The 8,428-nt window shown below is 39.8% G+C and overlaps 1 long non-coding RNA gene across 1 annotated transcript; it reads left to right on the top strand.

The window, feature by feature from the left end:
- Positions 1–5,858: 5,858 nt before the first annotated feature.
- Positions 5,859–8,428, top strand: LOC113286283. Its single transcript, XR_003329199.1, has 2 exons — positions 5,859–7,019; positions 7,820–8,428. It is a non-coding gene; the product is annotated as an uncharacterized LOC113286283 (long non-coding RNA).

The following is an 8,428-nucleotide window of genomic DNA, read 5'->3' on the forward strand; positions in this document are numbered from 1 at the left end:
AAATGTGCCAATGGCATGCCGTGCCAGCCACATCTCCGCGCCAAGGCATGCTAACCATGCCAGCCGCAGCACATGTGCCAATAGCATCCCGTGCTAGCCACATCTCCGCGCCAAGGCATGCCAACCATGCCAGCCGCGTCACCGTGCCAATGGCAAACCATGCCAGCCACGTCACCGCGCCAAGGCATGCCAACCATGCCAGGTGCACTACATGTGCCAATGGCATGCCGTGCCATCCATATCTCCATGCCAAGGCATGCCAACCATGCCAACCGCACCACATGTGCCAATGGCATGCCATGCCAGCCACATCTCCGCGCCAAGGCATGCCAACCATGCCAGCCGCACCACTTGTGCCAATGGCATGCCGTGCCAGCCACATCTCCGCGCCAAGGCATGCCAACCATGCCAGCCGCGCCACCGTGCCAGCCACGTCACCGCGCCAAGGCATGCCAACCATGCCAGCCGCACCACATGTGCCAATGGCATGTCGTGCCAGCCACATCTCCGCGCCAAGGCATGCCAACCATGCCAGCCGCACCACATGTGCCAATGGCATGTCGTGCCAGCCACATCTCCGCGCCAAGGCATGCCAACCATGCCAGCCGCGCCACTGTGCCAATGGCAAACTATGCCAGCCACGTCACCGCGCCAAGGCATGCCAACCATGCTAGACGTATCACATGTGCCAATGGCATGTCGTGCCAGCCACATCTCGGCGCCAAGGCATGCCAACCATGCTAGTCGCACCACATGTGCCAATGGCATGACGTGCCATCCACATCTCCGCGCCAAGGCATGCCAACCATGCCATCCGCGCCACCGTGCCAATGTAAAACCATGCCAGCCGCAATTCTATGCCAAAGCCATGCCGACCCCGCTACATGCCACTGGATGCCAAAACGAAGGGTTGCAACAATCAACGGCTACCCTTCCATTCGAGATGCAGATCTTAGCCGTCCAAGGTCGCCAACGCGTGGTAACCTTTGGCCCAACGCCAAGCCTCAATTTTGGCCGCGCCCAAACTAATGCCGAACCCTAGTTTTTGGCCGCGCCTAATTATGCCAAAAACCCTAGCTTGGTCACGCCTAAACCGTACCAAAGCCATGCTGGCCCCGCTACATGCCGCTGGCTGCCAAAACGAAGGGTTGCAACAATCAACGGCCACCCTTCCATCTGAGATGCAGATCTTAGCCGTCCAAGGTCACCTACCAACGCATGGTAACCTTTGGTCCAACGCCAAAACCCTAGTTTTAGCCGCGCCTAAACCGCGCTAAGGCATGCCGACCATGCCACATGTGCAAATGGCATGCCGTGCCATCCACCTTGTCGCGCCTAAACCTCCCAAGGAATGCCGACCATGCCACATGTGCCAATGGCATGATGTGCCAGCCACCTTGCCGCGCCTAAACCATGCCATGTCGGCCTTTCCTTTACGGCTTCCAAAACGAAGAGTTGCAACAATCAACGACCACCCTTCCATCCAAGACACAGATCTTAGCCGTCCAAGGTCACCAACCAATACATGGTAACCTTTGGCCCAACGCCAAAACCCTAGTTTTGGCCGCGCCTAAACCACGCCAAGGCATACCACATGTGCCAATGGCATGCCGCGCCAGCCACACCTCCACGCCAAGGCATTCCAACCATGCCAGCCGCACCGCTATGCCAAAGTCCTGGATTGGCTGCGCCTAATCATATCAAAGCCATGCCGGCCATTCTTTCATACCGCTATCTACCAATCAAAGGGTTGCAATAATCAACGATTACCCTTCCTCTCAAGATGCAAAATCTCGACCGTCGAAGGTCACTACCGAGCCGACAAATCTCCCAAGCTCAACTTGCCAAACAACAACAACATGCTACATGTTTTCTACAAAAACACTCGAGACGTCAACACATATCACAAACTGGGGGATGCTCATTGGGTATTGGTTTGGCGGTTTACAGCATGCGGCGTACACTACGCCCGTTACAAGACAGTGTCATAAGGATGAGGCGGTTAGTAAATATAGGAAGTAATGGTGAAACGCTTTTCTTCATTATGGAACATCAATTCTAGATGTTACCGGTTACCACATCCTCCCATTTACTCATCCTTTTTCCATTTCTTACGAGACCAGAGTACGTTTCACTTCGACTTGTATAAATAGGCCTTTCCAATTTCCACCAAAGAACAAGTTTTGGTCAGGAGCATACAACACTCAGAAATCACCTGTTAAGCTTTCACATCCGTTAGATTACACCTTCTGATACAAGTCAAAACAACTACTCTTCCAGAATCAACTATTCTGGTCTCAACACTCTCTTCGCTTCCCTCCCCAAAACCAACCCTTCTCCTTCACTTTGTGACCGAAGCAAGTCTGGAACGACCATTTCTTGGTTTAGGTCGGACTTGTACAAATTGATCTCTCGAATCTAAAGTACTCCCTTGCAGTACATTGTTTAGGGTTTAGACTCGTTTCTCACCCACTCACGCGAAATTACCGAAATCAGCAGAAACCGTTTCCACCCTCAAACACCAGGTTACATAATACGTCCTTGAAACCTAGTTTCATAAGAAACATAACCAGTCTCTTCCGTGTCTCTTTCCCCCCTTATTTCTGCCTCCTTCATATTTCTGTGTCTAATTTCTCCTCTCCAAATTCTTTTCAAAACTCACAATTTCTAAATCCTTTCCTCTTTTATTGAGATCAAAGAAGAGGATTACAAAGTTAGTACAGTTGCAGAAAATTGAGATCGAGAATATTAATATGAAGAAAAGAAAGATTATGAAAGATTCTACTAGGAAGTTAGGTTTTTGTTTCAAAATTTAATGATTCAGTTAAACATGAAGATGAAGAAACAAAAAGGGGAAACACAAATCGATTTCCAAGTTAGATTGTCGCAACCCCAACTTCTTGTTTTCTTGGTTTTGATTTGTTTGTTACTTAGATGGATGAAGTTACAATTTAGGATTTTGGTTTTTTCGTCTGAAATTTTTTCTAAAAAAAACTAAGGTTTCAATTTGAGGATTTTATGTAATTTAGGTTTTCGATTTAGGGATTTTATGTGAATAACAATTTGGGGATTTCCCGTTCCGTAATTTAGGGTTTCATTTGACTAAATTGTTTATGTGTCTTCTGGAAAGAGCGATTGATTCAAGGCTTGATTGTCGGACATCAAACGCCACATTTATGTTGGTGCATGGATAATACTACTGAGATATGTTTGAGATGGTATATGTATGTATGGATGTTGAGCATAACTATGTTATGGTATAGTGGTGTTGCTCGTTTTTATTTTAATGCTCTTTGTGTGAGTTTTCTTTCTGAAAAAGATTTATGACATACAACAACAACTAAAATCATCTTTGAAAGCCGATTTTAAAGATCACTTTTCTAATTTGGTGCAGTTTCATTCCTTGAGTCTTTGATGTAAGTGAGTTTACTTTTCTTCATCCTACTTATGGTCAAACAAAGCATTATCTACAACTTATAGTTATGGCTGCACCAATAATTTACTACTCCTATTGGTGATGTTACATTTATTACTATTTTTAATCGTGAGGCAGCTACTTCTTATGCTTCTTACAATGATTAGCAGGTGCCATCAACTGCAGCTACTACTTCTAAACTACTTTTTCGTATATTTGCATTAAATGATGCCATTGTTCCTATGATACTCTCATGTTCTTCTGCACCAAGGTGTCCTAATGCACTGGGTTTGATTGATGTATGAGATTTCTTTTACTTTTAAAGATTTCATTGTGAAATACTGAAATTAAGGTTTGTATTGTTTATTTATCATTCCTTATCCATGTTGACAGTGGGATTTCTTAATTTTTTTTGCTGCATTATTGTAATTTATTAGGGTTGTTAAAAAATTGAGGTAAAAGATGCACAACAACAATGATTTCAGTTTGATTCATCTCGATTCCAAGTCACAACTTAACTCGATAATGACTAAAAACTGACTCGTTGTTATAACTCGGCTCTGGTCAAATTATTCAGGGACGTCGATGTCTTTTGCTATAGATGAATTAATACCACATATGTAAGGGTGCACAAGAACCGGTTAAGAAGACCTGTACCGGACTGGAACCGGAAAAACCGGACCGGAACCGGTGTAGCCGATATAGGGACCGGGAATGAAACATGGAAACCGATAAAGACCGGGACATGTACCGGTTCTAGCCTAATTCCCGGCCACCCCGGACCCATAATACCCCGTGTTAGTCTGAGCCATTGATCATAAGATTAACCTTAATCTTAACCGTCCACTTACCTTGTATATTACTATGACCTAGCCATTTCACTCGATCATTCTCAATTTCTTTGTTCTTCTTCACCTCTTGGATCTCAACAGAGAAATCATGGCTGCCATCGCCACCGCCATGAATCCACAAACCCTCTCCGGCACCGATATAGATAAAGTAGTGAATGTTACTGGTGGTGTTGATTAGAATAGATGATTTTGATTCAATGAAAAGGTGAAACAGATAACTGAATTAGGGTTTTTGGAGGTGTTGATTGGAATAGATGATTTAGATTCAATGAAAAGGTGAAACATATAACTGAATTAGGGTTTTTATATTTCGTCTTGAGATTTCTTGGATTTGATCAGTGTATTGGGTTTCTGATGGATGAGGAAAGAAAGGGTGGACGTGGGATTGTTCTCATGGGGTCAACTTCATGAAGAATTAAAGATTTAGGGTTTGTAAGAAGAACTCTGAGAAGATGTAGAAAGTGAAACTGGGTTTATTATCTTATAGAGAAACAATAGGTTTACAGGGATCTTGTGATGTGTAAACAATGGGTTTGCAGTATTTTGATTTTGGAAATTTGTTTGATGAAGTTTGGTTTATTGCATGTTTAGTTAAAATTTTTAATTGCATGTTTGAATCTGATTTTGGTTTTATTTGAGATGAATTTAGATTGATTTTTGGTTTTATTTGAGATTAAATAGTGTTTTGATTGGTTCCTAGGGATTGAATCCGTTAGTGGTGTTTGAGCTGTGGTTGATTTGAGTAAGAAATAAAAACTAGGGTTTTTGCTTCTTAGGGATGATTTGTATTGAAATTGAAGAATTGGGTTATGAAGCTTGTGTTCAAGGAAGAATGAGATCGAGATTATTAAATTTAGATTTTTGGTATCAATTCTCGTTGTTGTTTTTTGTAACTAGTTTGATTGTATTGATTACTAAATTTGGAATATGGATTGTTGGTATCAATTCTCGTTGCTTCTTTTGTAACTGATTGTATTCTAAGTTGTAAGTTTTTCTGTCTTTGGAATTTATTTTTTTTGCATAGTTTGAAAACAGGTAAAAACCCGGTACCGGTTTTGTACTGGACCGGTACCAGAGGTACAGGTACAACTCCAAATACAGGGTCCGGTCCTCAAAATAAGGTACCGGCCAACGCTAAGTACAGCGACCGGTTCCACAAAAGAACCGGGCCGTACCGGACCATGTGCAGCCTTACACATACGTACTAACAGTCGTTAGCCGTTTTTATTGAAAAACGGGACGAAAAAGGTCAAATTGTGGGCAGTTAATTAATATTAAAAATGCCATAAAGTCAAAAATGCCAGTAGAGGCCTTGAGAAATAAACCAAATCATCTCTCTCTCCTCTCTCCAAATTTTTTATTCTTCCTTCCCCGAGAATGAAGTAATTTCTTAGGATAAGCCTGGGGGCTTATCAGGATTATAATGGGATCAAATAACTTAGAATTTTCCTTCCCCGAGAATGAAGTAATTTCTTAGGATAAGCCTGGGGGCTTATCAGGATTATAATGGGATCAAATAACTTAGAATTTGTGGTAGTAATAAGAATCAGGATATTTTTTTTTCCTCTTTTTCTCTTAATTGTTGTAGTTATTTTCTTATTTATTTTGATTTTTCTTTCTTTTGGAGCTTTGGTTCTGTTACTTGATCTTCCTATTCTTTTTCTCTCTGGATTTGTTGATTCCGCTTCTTCTGTCTTATTTGCTTCAGATTCTCTCTGATTCTTCCATTGGATTGGATTTCTATTGCCTCTCCTCTTTTTTCTTTTCTTCTTTCTAGATCTATTTTTCTTCTGTACTCTCTTTATCTGTTTAGGTATTCTCTTTTGGCTCGATCTTCTTTCATCAATTAGTTATGGTTTGATCTTCTTCTTTCTTCTTCTTTGATCTTTCTCTCTTTTTTTCTTTCAACTTTTATTGGTCTAATTATATGCTTCTCTCTTGGTCTTAACCTGAAATAGATCTTATAATAAAACATTTCTCCTGAACTGTTTGAAGGAAAAATTTAATTATCTTTGCTAAAAGATTTTATACAAAAACCCTTATTTCCCCTCCTCTGGATGTTTCTCATATTTTAAAATGAATCTCAAAATGGTGAACATCATGATTATTCTTCCTGTTTCCTGATCTGCTAAGGATTTCTATCTTTCTTCTAGTTATTCTAATTTTCTAATATATATATATATTCCTTTTAATCTTTCAATTTTTGTTGACTTTCCTGGACCTTTCTGATTTTGAACCGGAAAAAGAAAAAATTTGAGAGTCTCTAAAAGTTGTTTCTCTTCTCTTTTTAAATGTGTCATTCTTTTCGTCTTAAATAGGCCTGTTTAAAATTTTCCGAGTACAGGGATGGGGATTGTTTTATCTTGGCTAGTTTCTTTTTGGGATTGTCTTCTTTAAATTTTTTGATTCAAATAGGTTTTTTGTGTCATTTTAGTAATGGGTTTGTCCTTTATACCTATCTTAAAATCTCTGTTATGGTTCTCAGGATTGGTTTCTTCTTTTCTTGCCGGATTCTTATTTGCCGAATTATTGTGTTCTGTTGGTCCAATTTGCTTCTGTTTTTTAGGATTTAGCCTCTCTTTAACCCTGGTTTTCTTTTTTGGTTTGTCTTGTTTTCAATTGCTAGTAGGATTTTTTCTTAGTTTTTCTCTGAAATTATTTTTGTGATTTAAAAATCTGATGTGAAAAAAGAAAAGGAAAAAAAATATCCCAAGATCTTGACCCTAACTCCGCTGATCCCAAACTTCCCCCAGGTAAGTCCTTCTTCACTGCTTCTTTTTTTAATTTCCATACTGTTTCTTACCCATCATATTAAATATCTTTTGTGAAAATTTGTTCAAAGGCATCAGGTTTTTCTCTTCAAGGAAAGTGTTCTGGCGGTATTGTGGTTGGCTACACAGGGGCCCTTTCCTCAACTTTGTCTCTTGAAATTACATTTTTGCTTTTGTTATTTATTTTTAAATTGAATTTCATATTTTCTTTAGATCTCATCTCTATCAGACATCAAGTATCCTTGAATAATTGATAGTAGTACTTGTCTTTTATTTTGGATAGTTTAATTGCTTTTTAGTTCTGGATTGGCTTTCCAGGGAACTCTTTTTCCTTTCTCTGTTGTTGTTCTTGTCACTGGTTCCTTGTTTATAATTTAATGATAAAATTTCAAGTCCACTAATATAGATTTTTATTGAACATTGGGATCTCAGTATATATCTTTGAGAAGTGATACTTTATTAATTTAGATAGTACATCACCCGCACTAGTTTAAATTACTTTGTTGTTAGGCCTTTGCTTTAAGTCTCTAGTTTTGTTATAGCCCTTCTCCTTCATCTGTAGCCTTTCACCGGAATAGTTGAGACCGGACAGTAACCTAGACTTCTTAAATTTCCCTCATCTTGTACAGTCGTGTTAGTTTTTTAGTTTCAGTCAGTTTTCAATCCGTGTTAGTTACAATACGTGTTATTTTTGTTTACTCAAATTCTCTATTTATATGTATTGTGTTTGTGTAATGTTAGTGTGTAATTTAAACCTGTTTTTGTGTTTCTTCTTGGAATAGGAAACTGAAAACTCCTGTGAAACAGCATGATGCTGAAATCAATACTGGCTTATGTTTTATTTGGTTGTATTTTTTTGAAGACGCAACCTTCAACATTTAAATCTTCGATTGCGGCAATGACTAAACCGTCGTCCTCAATCATTAAGAAGATATCTCTTTCCTGTATAGGCCGTCGTGACACTTTTATCAGACTTGGTAGAAGGGCTCAGGAATCCACCTTGATAGTTTTATCACAAGTTAACTCCCAATATTCACAACTTGTTTGTGAATCATTACATGCTGCCAGTATTAGAAGACTACTCATTGGGTACCGATGGAGAACGAATGCTTCCTAGTTTAAAGAAGAACTATAAATTTTTGTATTATCTTTGCAGTTTTAGCTTTAGGGTCTTCTTTATGACCTATCGCGTTGTGCTCTTTTCCTTCGTCAAGGTTTTATCCCTAAGGGTTTTCCTTTTATCCATACGGGTTTTCCTTTTCATGGTTTTTAACGAGGCAATAAATGCGTGTCCAACACCTCCGGGTGGTTTTATTTTTTTCTTATTTCTGTTTGTTATTTGTTTTTCATGTAATATTTCTAAGCTTACTGTTGTAACCTTAGCTTTCTAA

Source organism: Papaver somniferum, chromosome 6 (assembly GCF_003573695.1).
Source record: "Papaver somniferum cultivar HN1 chromosome 6, ASM357369v1, whole genome shotgun sequence".
Taxonomy (NCBI): domain Eukaryota; kingdom Viridiplantae; phylum Streptophyta; class Magnoliopsida; order Ranunculales; family Papaveraceae; genus Papaver; species Papaver somniferum.